Below are 12288 nucleotides of genomic sequence, written 5' to 3'. Positions count from 1 at the left end.
GACACTATGGTATATTTTCAGAGGCAGAGAAGAATAAGATCTATGTTTGAAATTGTACATTAAAGCAAAGTAATTCAACACCACTAGCTCATAGGTAATTATTTTTTTTTAAAAATATATTTCTGTCAGTTTCCCAGTGAAAATTATAACAGGAGCTCTAGCAGCATCGTGTGGGTATTCTGCATCTTTTAGTCTTTTCTAGCTTAAATATTTCAAAGATGGTTACTGCCTTTGGTATGCTGCTCTTTACTTACAACAGGCTAGAGCCCAATGGTGTTAGCTGGATCAGTGTCTAACTTGAGAAGCAGTACTGCTGAAATTAGTGAAGCTATATTACCAATTGTCTTTTGGAATAAGATTAGCAGAATTTAGTATATTGCTTAATACCATAAATTTTTGATATTTTACAGAGAGTTTAGGAAGACAACTTATAGAATAAAATGCCATTCAAAAGAAAGAGAATTCATCTCTTATCAAATACAAGTAGATCAGTACTAAAACAGATGGTAATGCACAGTTTGACTCTACCTCATCTGATTTTCAAGCTTCTTAGTGCTTGTTTCCAAAGGCTCTTTGCTAGAAATCTCTATTTCACTGGCCAAATGGCACATTACCCTATTGCTGTCTGCACTCAGGAACTAGCTTGTGGCACATCTGTAGGATGCAGCTGTGCCAGTGTCTTTCTGTCAACTGTCTGAAAGCTGCTTTCACAAGAACAAAAAGCTGTTTCATTGCCTGATATAAGAAGTCTAGAAGCTGAATAAAAAAGTAACCTTAAATTTAAATAAAAGATCTGGGTATTTATGTCTGGATAAAAGGGTCTGTCTTGATAGAAATCACAAAATCATTCTCCATTTAAAGGCACCTGATTTTCTAAAACTGAAATCAAAATTCATTTTGGCAGGCACTGTCTACTTGCAAGATTATAATTTCCTGAACTAACTATGAATATTTTTTCACAAGACCCAATTTTAATTTCTTCAACATTTTTCTCAGTTGTATCCTACCAAGGATAAGAGGTATATGCATAGGAATAGTGCAGTCAGTACTTTGGCTACAGATATTATAGACGTTCCTGGCTCATCTTCAAATTAGCCAGCAAAATCTTCTGGGCATGACAATAAAGGGCTCAACAGAGCTGAAGAAGTCAGCCAGAGAAGTGGGATAAATACCTGTACAGATAACCTCTGCTGAGCTCTTTGCTGTAGTAGCTGCATTTTTGCAGTACTTGAAAAAGGCAGTTCAGATCTTGCCAAGTGTATAGTAAGTAAGGTGCAGTTACCAAAGATTTTGTGCAATTCCAGATAGGTGCCAAGCACGGCAAAATAAATATCTTATGCCTGTCTATAATTTTATCATATGCAAATATTATTTAGATGAGAATGGTACTTGAATTATGTGTCACAAAAGTATGGAAAAATAAAAATAATAGAGTCCTACCTCTATGTATCCCTTTATTCTGGGTCTTGGTATTTGAGGGCCAGGAGAGCAAGTCATCCTATTAGCAATCAGAATTGTGACAGAGTGCTTTCAGTGGCTTTTCTCCTACTCTTAACATAAAGTGGATACAATTTTCAGGTGTGCCTGAGTCACTTTGGAAAGTGATACGTAGCATTTGCACATGATGGAAAGACTTCTGAAAACTTGACTTCATACTTACAAAATTTCTAAAAGTACGGCACATTTGAGTAAGGTACCTTCATTTTCCTGTATGCTATTTAGGTGTCTAAACTCTAAATATCCCTTTAAAAATATCTAAAGTGTTCTTGAACATTTGCTTGTACGTAGTGTTTAATTGAACCACTTGCTGTCTAGTCCAGATGGATTAAGTACCGGATAGCAGGCATGTGCCTAGTTCATATTTCTGCAGAACGCATCCAAGAGTGGGCTGGTTCACTTCTGCCATACAAATCATCACTCTTCTTAAAGGATCGCTGGAGTCAACAGGACAGAGCATGCAGCTCAGTGCTGCTACGTTAGATATGGAAGAATCCGACTTATGAAATATGCAAAAGCTATAAAGTACTTACAGTAATAATGAAGAGCAATGACGTTTTGGACTTTGATGTCACTAGCGTGACAGTTTGCTGTGTCTCGTTACAATTTTCCATGCTGTTTTACCGTCACTAATTACTGTTGGTGGCAGCATAAAGTCTTGAAAAGGTCAAAGAGTTCAAGATGTTCTCTAGACTCATGGCAGAAATGTTCAGTAAAAATAAGCAAATGGAAAGCTGTGTCCACTGCTGTTGATTCACTTATCCAAAGTGATTAAAAGGAAAATGACAAGGATTGGGCTAGGTTTTACCACTAAGGCCACTTGTCATTATGCATTTGAGCAGAATGAAGGTGCCTATAGTCCAGTCAAAGGTGGTGGAGTGAATCCCTGAGCTATAGCTCAACTCTCAGACATTTGAAAATGGGATGGAAATGGATGAAATTGGAAGTTTTGAAATGGGTTGTGGAAGAGGGGCAAAAGATTGTTTGAATTTGCTCGCTGGCAATGGTGTATCACTGTTTTTAGAGTAACAGTGTATGAATTAGTATCCTAAGTACTTCTAAAACAACAGTGCACATGACTGGCAAGCGTGTGATAGAACATAACGGCTCAAGTAGCTTGTGCTTGTGTCAAGTATTGGCAGTGCAATACAAGGCCATTGTATCACTATAGGATAAACTGTATGGTGGTTTTCTGAAATTTTCACATGCTCTGTAAAAATAGAATTACAGGAAACTGTGGAGCGTATTGTGACCTAGCTGATTTTTTTATCATTTAAGCCAATAACAGAACAATAACAGTTTTATAGATGTTATTCTTTTGAAATGATGAATCTACTCATCTTACTTAAACTTGGCGACAGAGTTTGGGATACAAGTAGAAGTGGCATCCCTCTGTCGTATAAGCAGATAATTATGCCAGATCCAAAGAAAATTGTTCACCAAAAGTGATCTGGGAAGAATTAAGGAGAGGTGATAGACTCTCAGCTCACCTTGTCATATCAACCCAAAGCCCTGCATGGAGGAATGCAGCTGCTGTTCGATGCCGAGGAACTGCTGTGCTGCTGGGATGCAACCCAAAACCTACCTGCAGCTTTCCCTGTTCACAGGCCACCTCCTCAGGCTTGTGTGGAAATTTGATTTTAACCATTAAGATCACGTCTGCAGTCTTCCAAGCTTTGGTTCTTCCTCCCCTTTCCACTTGTGCCCATGTTGTTTAAGGAATGCCAGTCACTGCAGCCATAGCTGTTTGCAAACACACAGCTAGTGGGGATTAGTGATCTTTACTGATTTATTTTTGCTGCCAAAAGTAAGGTGAGAAAACATCTACAGCCCCAGTCTTGCTTTGTGTCCTTTTTATCAGTGGCAGAGCTCTCGGCAGATATGAACTCTTCACCTGTCAAGACTGGAATCTCACTGACCTACATTGTGGGTCTCAAAAACGTTTGGTACAATTTACACCTTCCATTCCTGCGTGCATCACATGTAGCAATAATTTCCTTTCACAGAATTGGTTCTCTGAAAAAACATGCTTCTGAGCAGTTAAATAGCACAGCACATAGGAAAGTCAATCGCATCGTAAGAACTTTTTCAAAGTTATGTCTAAAACGATTGGGAATTAGTAAACATAAAGAAATTAAAATAATAAGAGAAATAAAAAGGCAAGATATACATGAGTAAAACTCCTCTGCAAGGGATACTGTAGACTAGTCAAATTAGGACATACATAATTCCTGAGATGTTATATCCTATTTTATTTTTGTTACCTGATATTCACATCTATACCACTGATGTCTTAGAATTTAATTCTTAATAAGGTTCACAGGTAATGTCTGAATACCATTTAGCTTGAAAATGAAAGCACCAGCATTCTGTTATTTTTCATGTGGGAAAAAAAGCAGCTTAAGTTTCAGAAGCTGTATATTTTTCATGAATTTTGCTTTAATTTGTTATTAATCAAAATGAGCATCCTTTCAGCTTTGAGGCATTTCTACCATTGTGCTTAGAAAGAACAACGTATGCTGAAATCAAGGTAATTCACAAAAACATGCAACTATGAAACAACACAGAAATACCACATTATGCAAACTTCTATTACTTTGAATAAAAAGCCCAAGAATCGTGGGCTCATATTTTGGGTTATAAAGAAATGCAGTTTGCTTCAGCCTAAGGTCCTATGCATCTTACTGTGAGCTTTCAGTAGAAATACTCCTTGTCCCTTCTATCTTTATCACCACTCCTTATGAAAAGGATCAAGGCAGGCTTTTCTATTTCTACCTTTGGTGGTACTTGAAATCCATGATCTGAATATTGTCATTGTTAATGAAACAGAACTGCCTTTTATATAAATAAATTTGAAACATTTTGTCCCGTGTGCAGATAATCTAAAATGTATCAGAGCAATGATTACCTTTAAATTCTAGGCATGATATTCCAGGTTGCAGTATTTCTCAAAAAAGCCGTAGTCATAATACTGCTCTCATGCTGCCAGCAAGGTTTAGCTGATCAAGTCGAGGAGCAGCCGGTCGAATGAGTGTGTTGTGAAGTTCATGCTGTCATGTAGAGCAGCATTTGCCAAACAGGCCACATACTTCCTCTCTGAGAAATAAGGAAGGCTCAAAGTGTTTGCAACAGATGAGGTTCCTGTTGCAAGTCACTACTCAAGACACTTCTTATCTATGGCTGAGGAAAACAGGGAGGTTTTCAATATATTGCATCAGGGCTGGTTTTAGCAGATATAAGACATGAACAAAATAACCTGTTTTACATTACTTATACTCAAAGGGTTTATCTTCTTTTTTTCTTCCGAATTTATTTATCCAGTACTGTTCAGTCCCCAGCTGTTTGCTTTATGTAGTTTTGCTAGTTTTTTCAGACAGACAGAAAGAGGCACAAAACTTTTCTTTTTTTTTTTTTTCCCCCCACACTTACTGAGCCTGAACAGAAATGCAAGGTTTGCTTTGTTCATCACTCTGTACCCCAAAACATCTCTGTCTGCGAATAATTGAAGCAATGAAAGAATATGGAGTGAAAGCCTGTCTATGAAGCACATTTTCACATCAGTTGTACAAGGTGCAGAAGCAGGAGCCTCAGATCCTCTCTCATCTCAGTGTCTGAGATGAGGAAATAGAGATACTAGCCTGTTAAACAACCTGACTAGTCACTCAGAAATACAGGACTGCAGATATGACTATAGAAGTCAAAGGGATTTATTAAGGTTTGCCCTTTGCTTTTAATATCAAGATGTGATCTGAAAAGCTCATATAGTTAATTTAGTATAGTAAAATCAAAGCCAAAAAAAAAAAAAAAAAAGCCAAAAAAAATCCCAGAACAGAAAACTCAGAAAACCCAAGTAGAGTTCCTACTTCACACCAGTGTCGCTCTGAGCAGATGCTCATTGTAATGCCAGTCTGTTTGATGATGAAAACTAAAAGTTGACAAGTGTGGGAGCTGTTGTGTAAGCTCTATTGAAACCAGGAGATGCTGATCAGATTCCCAAAGCTGTGCCAATATTTGGATCTATGGTAATTTCAGGAGAATATCCTTTCTCCTTGATGGGCTCTACAAGCAGCCCTCACTTTGAAGGGACAGGAAAGCCTTAGGGAACTTGATAAGCAAATGTGTCTACAACACAGAGCTGTGACAGCATTATAGCCAGTGCTTTGGGGAGCTGGTTTTAGCATAAAGCCCCATGATTATCTCTGCCAGTTATATGTGGATTGTTTAGGACCTTATTACTTTCTTCAAATCACAGGGATGTGATGTTCCTTAATAGCATTCACCAAATGGATATACAATATTTCTGGAATTACTAAAAGATCACAGGTCGGGGGATGTCTGCACCACACATGGGAACAGGCAGCAGCAGACCTCTGCCTTTTCCTGGTCCTTCTCACCAATATCTGCCTTAGGCTGGCTCTGATGGTCATTGTGCCTTTACGAGAAGTAAGTTTACATCCTAAGATGCACTCATGAATGGGTCAGGTCTCAGACTGAGCAGGAAAGATTGGTCACACTAAAGAAGAGTTTGGACTTGCTTGAGAGAATATACTCCACTGGAAATGTAATAAATCTTAGCCACAGTTAGTATCGTGCTTGTAGAGGAATGGATGAACTTGCAGTGGAGGGAGGTAAATAAAATTCTCCATTTCCATGTCATTTCTGCCTGTTTCTGGTGGCTATTTACTCCTGTGCAATGATGAGACCCAGTTTACACTTTCAGTGCATTCAGCTAATAACTGGGTTTAAATGATAATTGATAAGGTAATGTTTACATCTAAATAGAAGAAAGTTTTTGTATTATTTAAGTGAGGCTTTTTATGTCATCTTAAAAGTATTCATATCCTGTTATTCAACCTGACACAGGCACTCAATGAGACACTTGAGAGAGTAACATTGCATCTGCAGGACTACCTCTGATTACAGCAAAGAGGGATTTGCCAAGAATCATGTATAAAAAAGAAATCTTCCTTCTTCAAAACATTACTTGATAGAGAGGACCATCCACTTTCCCCCATTTTTACCTGGAAATTAAAGCTTACTAGATGGTCATGGAGGGAAAAATGTTTATATTTCAGTCTGCCTTTCCATTGCGGGACTGACCTGCCAATTCCGTGTTACATTTCATGTGCTAGTGTTTCCCACATGTCTGTCACATAGCTCCTTAGCTGTGACAGAAACTCCCTGAGTTGGTCCCAAAGTTTTCTACTCCTCCAGGTTCTTGAAGACAGATCATGTCTGAAAGCCTGGAAAAATGACATTGATGTCTTCACATATGAAGACATCCGCCCTGCAACCTGTGTTGTAAGCACTTGCCACTATACAGATTTTGATGTCTGAGGAAAATCAATGCAGGACACTGGAAAACAACCTTGCAAGAAAATAAAAAAAAAAAAAAAAAAAAGGCTCCAAATTAAAAAAAACCACCTTGTGAAAATACTTCAAATCCAGTCTTTTAGAGAATAATCTGTTAAATTAATTGGAAAGACGTTAGTGGTCACTTAGTTGCAGCTTGCTTATTTTTGAGGGAGAAAAAGCAGGATATAAACAGTCTCTTTAATCTGGCATTAACTGAAACTGAAGACATCCTCAAACAGAAATAACGTGCAGTTTTCTGTCAGTGGAATGATTATCTTCAGGCATGAACTGCAAAGGAGGAGATTGCAGTATTCGTTTCTTGGTGTCTCTGAGCCCAGCTTAAATGCTTCATGCAAGATCAGGCTTTAGTCAAACACAAGCCATGTTTTAAGTGATAGGAAGCACTTGAGCTCAGCGGTCAGGAAATGGAAGAGCCTTGGCTATCCCAGAGATCTAACCAGATGGTCTGACAGATACTGCTGGCTGGGAACTGTATGTCTGAGCCTGGAGAGTGCCTATCTTTAACAAATTAAATATTGCTGTACGGTTGGCTCTTTTGGGAATGTAGAATTATCAGGACATTTCATTGGTTTGACTGCTTTCATTAGATATTTTTTGATCTCGCTTTCTCTGTGGTGTCACTGCTGTTTGTATTGTCTATAGCCTGCTTCTGGGCTGACAGAAACCCTGCTTCCAAAGGAGTCTGCAGCCCTGCAGCCGTCAGAGAAACTGCATTCATCTGAAGGGAGTGCATGTGTTAAAGCGAACGTGGTTCAAGCAGGGTTTTCAGTTTCAAGTCAGGTTGGAAAAACAAGAGGTCATGGTGTGAGGAGAGGAAGAAGGTTTTGGGTTTACAGAGTGTGGGTGATAAAAACTAGTTGCAGTGAAGTTTTTAATCGTTACATCTGTTGTGAATCGGTTTTGAAAAACTGCAGAAGTGAGTTTCCAGAGTAAATGAGGAATTAAAAGACATTCGGCACTACAGTTTATATGGCAATTATCTTTTCAGGTATGTTGGAAGACGGGGGTACAGCTTACAGTAATAGTCCTGTAGTGGGTCGACCCTGGCTGGATGCCAGGTGCCCAGCAAAGCCACTCACTCTATCACTCTATCACTCTCCTCCTCATCTAGACAGAGGAGAGAAAATAGAACTAAAGTCTTGTGACTCAGGATAAGGACAGGGAGAGATCACTCACCAATTACCATCACAGTTAAAACAGACTTGACTTGGGGAAAAATTATTTTAATTTATTACCAATCAAATCAGAGTAGGATAATGAGAAATTAAAAAATAAATCTTTGAACACCTTCCCCCTTACCAGGATCAGCTTCAGTCCCAATTGCTCTACCTCCTCCCTGCCAGTGGCCAGGGGGATTAGGAATGGGAGTTGTGGCCAGTTCATCACCCGTTGTCCCTGGCGCTCCTTCCTCCTCAGGGGGAGAACTCCTCGCACTCTTCTCCAGTGTGTGGTCCCTCCCACAGGAGACAGTCTTGCATGAACTTCTCCAATGTGAGTCCTTCCCACAGCTGCAGTTCTCCATGAACTGCTCCAGCGTGGGACCCCACGGGGTCACCAGTCCTGCCAGCAAACCTGCTCCAGCGTGGGCTCCTCTCTCCACAGGGCCACAGGTCCTGCCAGGAGCCTGCTCCAGCGTGGGCTTCCCACGGGGTCACAGCCTCCTTCGGGCATCCCCCTGCTCCGGCGTGGGGTCCCCCCCGGGCTGCAGGTGGGTCTCTGCTCCCCCATGGAGCTCCATGGGTGCAGGGCACAGCTGCCTCACCACGGGCTGCACCACGGGCTGCAGGGGAACCTCTGCTCTGTGCCTGGAGCACCTCCTGCCCCCCTTCCTCACTGACCTGGGGGTCTGCAAGGTGTTTCTCTCACATGTTCTCACTCCTCTCTCTGGCTGCAATTGCTGTGGGTTTTTTTTCTTGCCTTCTTAGATATGTTATCCCAGAGGTGCTACCACCATCTCTCATGGGCTCGGCCTCAGCCAGCAGTGGGTCCATCTTGGAGCCGGCTGGTCTTGGCTTTGTCAGACATGTGGGAAGCTTCTGGCAGCTTCTCACAGAAACCACCTCTGTAGCCCCCCCCACTACCAAAACCTTGCCACACAAACCCAATACAAACCCGTATATTCTATTTTATTATGTAATCAGAATAGCAGCAAGGGGTGCTATTTAACTAAAAGCTGCTGAGCTGTGAGACATCTGAAGCAGAAAGCTAGCATTCAGCTATGTGAGAATAGATGTGCCCAACAGGTGGAGGGGAGAATGGGGATGCACCAGACATCACCAGTGAACGTCTGTGAGCTATGAGGTCCCAAGAGAGAAATTTGCAAGAGGTACCAGCCTCAACTCAGGTGATCACAACCTGACATTAAAGCAAGAACTCATCTCCACATAATATCAATTTGCATTCACTGTTGTGAGCTGCAACATTTCCTAGTGTCTAGCTCAACCTCTAATTTTGAAATGAGAAATAAAGAAATGCTTACAAAGCTGCTGGACCCTGAACTAAATAATACTGAAGGCTCTGCCTTCCATTTTCAATGCCATCATTTGTTACAGTAGGTACTATTGCCCAACACTGTAATGTTCCCCCTATTCCCATTAATTTAGCAGGACAGTGTAATACTGCTGTTGTGGATTGTGCAACACAGCTGCAACCACTTTTTCTCAGCAGTTCAGCACTGAATGTTTTCATCCGGGTTGTTGTCAAAAATGTCATCGGGACTTCCTCTGATGACAGCAGTTCAATCCATAAGGACGGCTGAAACAAGAACTCTGTGTGGCTTCAGTTCCCTGTCAAGACATTCTAAATGATGCTGAGATTGGAAATACCCTGCGATGGCAAGATGGCAATATCTCATATTGCTTACAGCTTTGCTTTCAAAAAACTACCCTGCGGACTTTCTGAAGATCACAGCTCTTAGTTTTAAAAGTGAATATTTTAGCTCTTGTATTTATATAGGTAGGAGAATTCCTGGAGAATTAAAAGTCAGAGGACTAACAAAAAGAACACAGTGTTTGTTATTTTTGAGCTGATCTCATGATTTTTGGTTTCCTGATTCATGATACTGTCATGTTGATAGTAATATGGGTGTCGTGTAATGGAAATAAACAGTCCCTCCGCTACGTCTGCTTTTGCCTAAATAAGCCTATTTTTTAAAGCACACAACTGCTTCATTTCTGGTTGCTGGGACTAATCACACAAATAAATTATAGTTTTACAGGGAACGAGGGAAATGCTGAGTGTAGCTATGTTATCCTCTGTGTCCTGAGCCTGCCTCTAATGTGGCTACAACATTTGGAGATTTCTTTTTATGTGAAAACTGCAGGCTCAAACAGAAAGAAATTTAATGCTGGGCAGTCTCCAGCTTCTGCTCTCACTTATTTGTTCCTGAGGTTTTTTTGTGAGGATGAGGAAACAATGAGCCTGAATTGTGATGTGAAATTGAAAAACAGAACTGGTACAGTTTGTTTGCCTAACTTCTGTGGTAAGAGCAGCCTTGTTTCCAGAGCCTGGAATGTATTTCAGATGCGCCAGGGAAGGCAACATAATGGTATTGCTTCCAAATACTGCTTGAATGATGTCCCAAGTTCCTCTATCACCCACTTCCAGTCCCAATAAAAATTAAACATGAATAACAGTAGTGGATACTGCAACTCTTTCAAACCCCAAATGCAAGACATGCTTCCTGAACATGGATGCTATCAAAAAAAGCAGACTGAGGAAGTGGCCATTACCATGGAAAATAGAAGAAAAAATCAGAAGAGCACTCATGCAAAGAACAGAAAATATCTATAGCTAGAGTTACGCTCCAAACAAGAACCCTCTTCACTCCCACAACATACAAAAATGTATTTGCTGAAGTTCTGGGTTTTTCTTTTACTTGCCAAGCTTGGACCATATCTAATGCAAGCCTTTACATATCCAGTGCTGTGACATGACAATTTGCCTGTCCAGGCTTCTAACTCTCCCTCTTCAGAGAGGACCTGTGGGACACTTCTATCCAGAACTTTTTGCAGTAGTTGTTTGACTCAGTACTTGACCCAAGGGAAGTCTTTCAGTTTACAGAGATCTCAAAGACAGGGGAACTTTTCACTGCTTTTAAAATCTCTTGGAGGAGATATGTTCAAAATCAAGCACACTAGGATGTTTTGCTTGGTCCCAGTGAATTTTTGGATTCCATATGTCATCTGGTCTCAGTACTCTCTTTCCCTACCAAACTTAGGGATCTGGTGTAGTTGAGAACTGTCAATGTTAGATTAATGGTTGGACTAGATGATCTTCAGGGTCTTTCCCAACCTTCATGATTCTGTGACTCTCTGATTTGAAACTTAACCTTTTAATAAGGCAACTTCAGAATTTCCACAGAAACAGACACTTTCAAAATTTGTGAAACTTTCAGAATTTGGGAAACTGAAGCCCTTTAATTTTTTACGGTTTGTTTTTTTTTTTAAATGAATGCCATTTGGAGGTACTGGATATTTGATAAAACATGCTGAACATGTTCACATGTAATGCTGAAAAATATGTTTGCCAGATTAGTGTATAAATGTGGTGCAATTGTAGATCTCATTTCTCTGCTATACCAAGGAGGCACATAAGTTCTTGCTCCAAATGAACAAGGAAGCTACTTTTCTGAGGGAAGCTGGCATGCCGTGTTATCCCTTTCCCAGTCTCACTCATCCTAGTTCCAGTGAACGTGCTCTTCCAAAGGCTAGTCAAAAAAGCAACGCTCCCATTCTGTGTCCTGGGGACACACCCACACACAGAGATATTCTCATCAAGGATGTTTTTCTTTCTTTCTCATGACCAACTGAGTCAGTGCACCTAGTCAGCAGCTGACAGATATGATGCTTTACAAACACAAAATAGGCCAACGCAAATCCCACGTGAGGATAAAGCCCATTGCTCACTCATGTTCTCATCTAAATTAAGGGAGGAAATGAGGAATAAGACCAAGTGGTGTTTCTTTTTCTTTAGTTTTTCTGCCTTCTTAAAAGCAGAGGTGTCTCTTCTACTGCCCCAGGATTGACAATTTTTGCTTTTTCCTTTGCTTATCTGCAACCATCTGTTTCTCATTCATTACACTAATAACAGTGATTATTTTCCAGATCCCTTAAAAAGGAAGAGAAACCTTTCAGAAAATTAGTATCACTCGAAATTCTACATACAGTGAACTAAAATGACTCTGTCTACATCCAAATAATAAACGCTTTCTAATTATTTTTGGAAACAAATTTCTCTAGTTGTGAGCAATGGTATCCTATAATATCAATGAGTCTGCTTGTTGGAAATATAAAAAATGTGCTGGGTGCTGGCCAGGGCTGCACAGAGTTCTTTAGGCTCAAAGGTTTGAGACAATTTCAAATTAAGGATTTGCTGTTTGGTTTTGATTTCTTTTTAACTTGCTCCTAGTTTTAT

General features: G+C 40.2%; 1 protein-coding gene across 1 annotated transcript in view; it reads left to right on the top strand.

Moving 5' to 3' along the window:
- Window positions 1–12288, top strand: part of TG (thyroglobulin) — a 160686-nt gene that overhangs the window by 114047 nt on the left and 34351 nt on the right. The gene's annotated exons all lie outside the window — the stretch shown is intronic.

This window comes from Athene noctua, chromosome 2, assembly GCF_965140245.1.
Source record: "Athene noctua chromosome 2, bAthNoc1.hap1.1, whole genome shotgun sequence".
Taxonomy (NCBI): Eukaryota; Metazoa; Chordata; class Aves; order Strigiformes; family Strigidae; genus Athene; species Athene noctua.
This window is presented reverse-complemented; position numbering and strand designations above follow the sequence as displayed.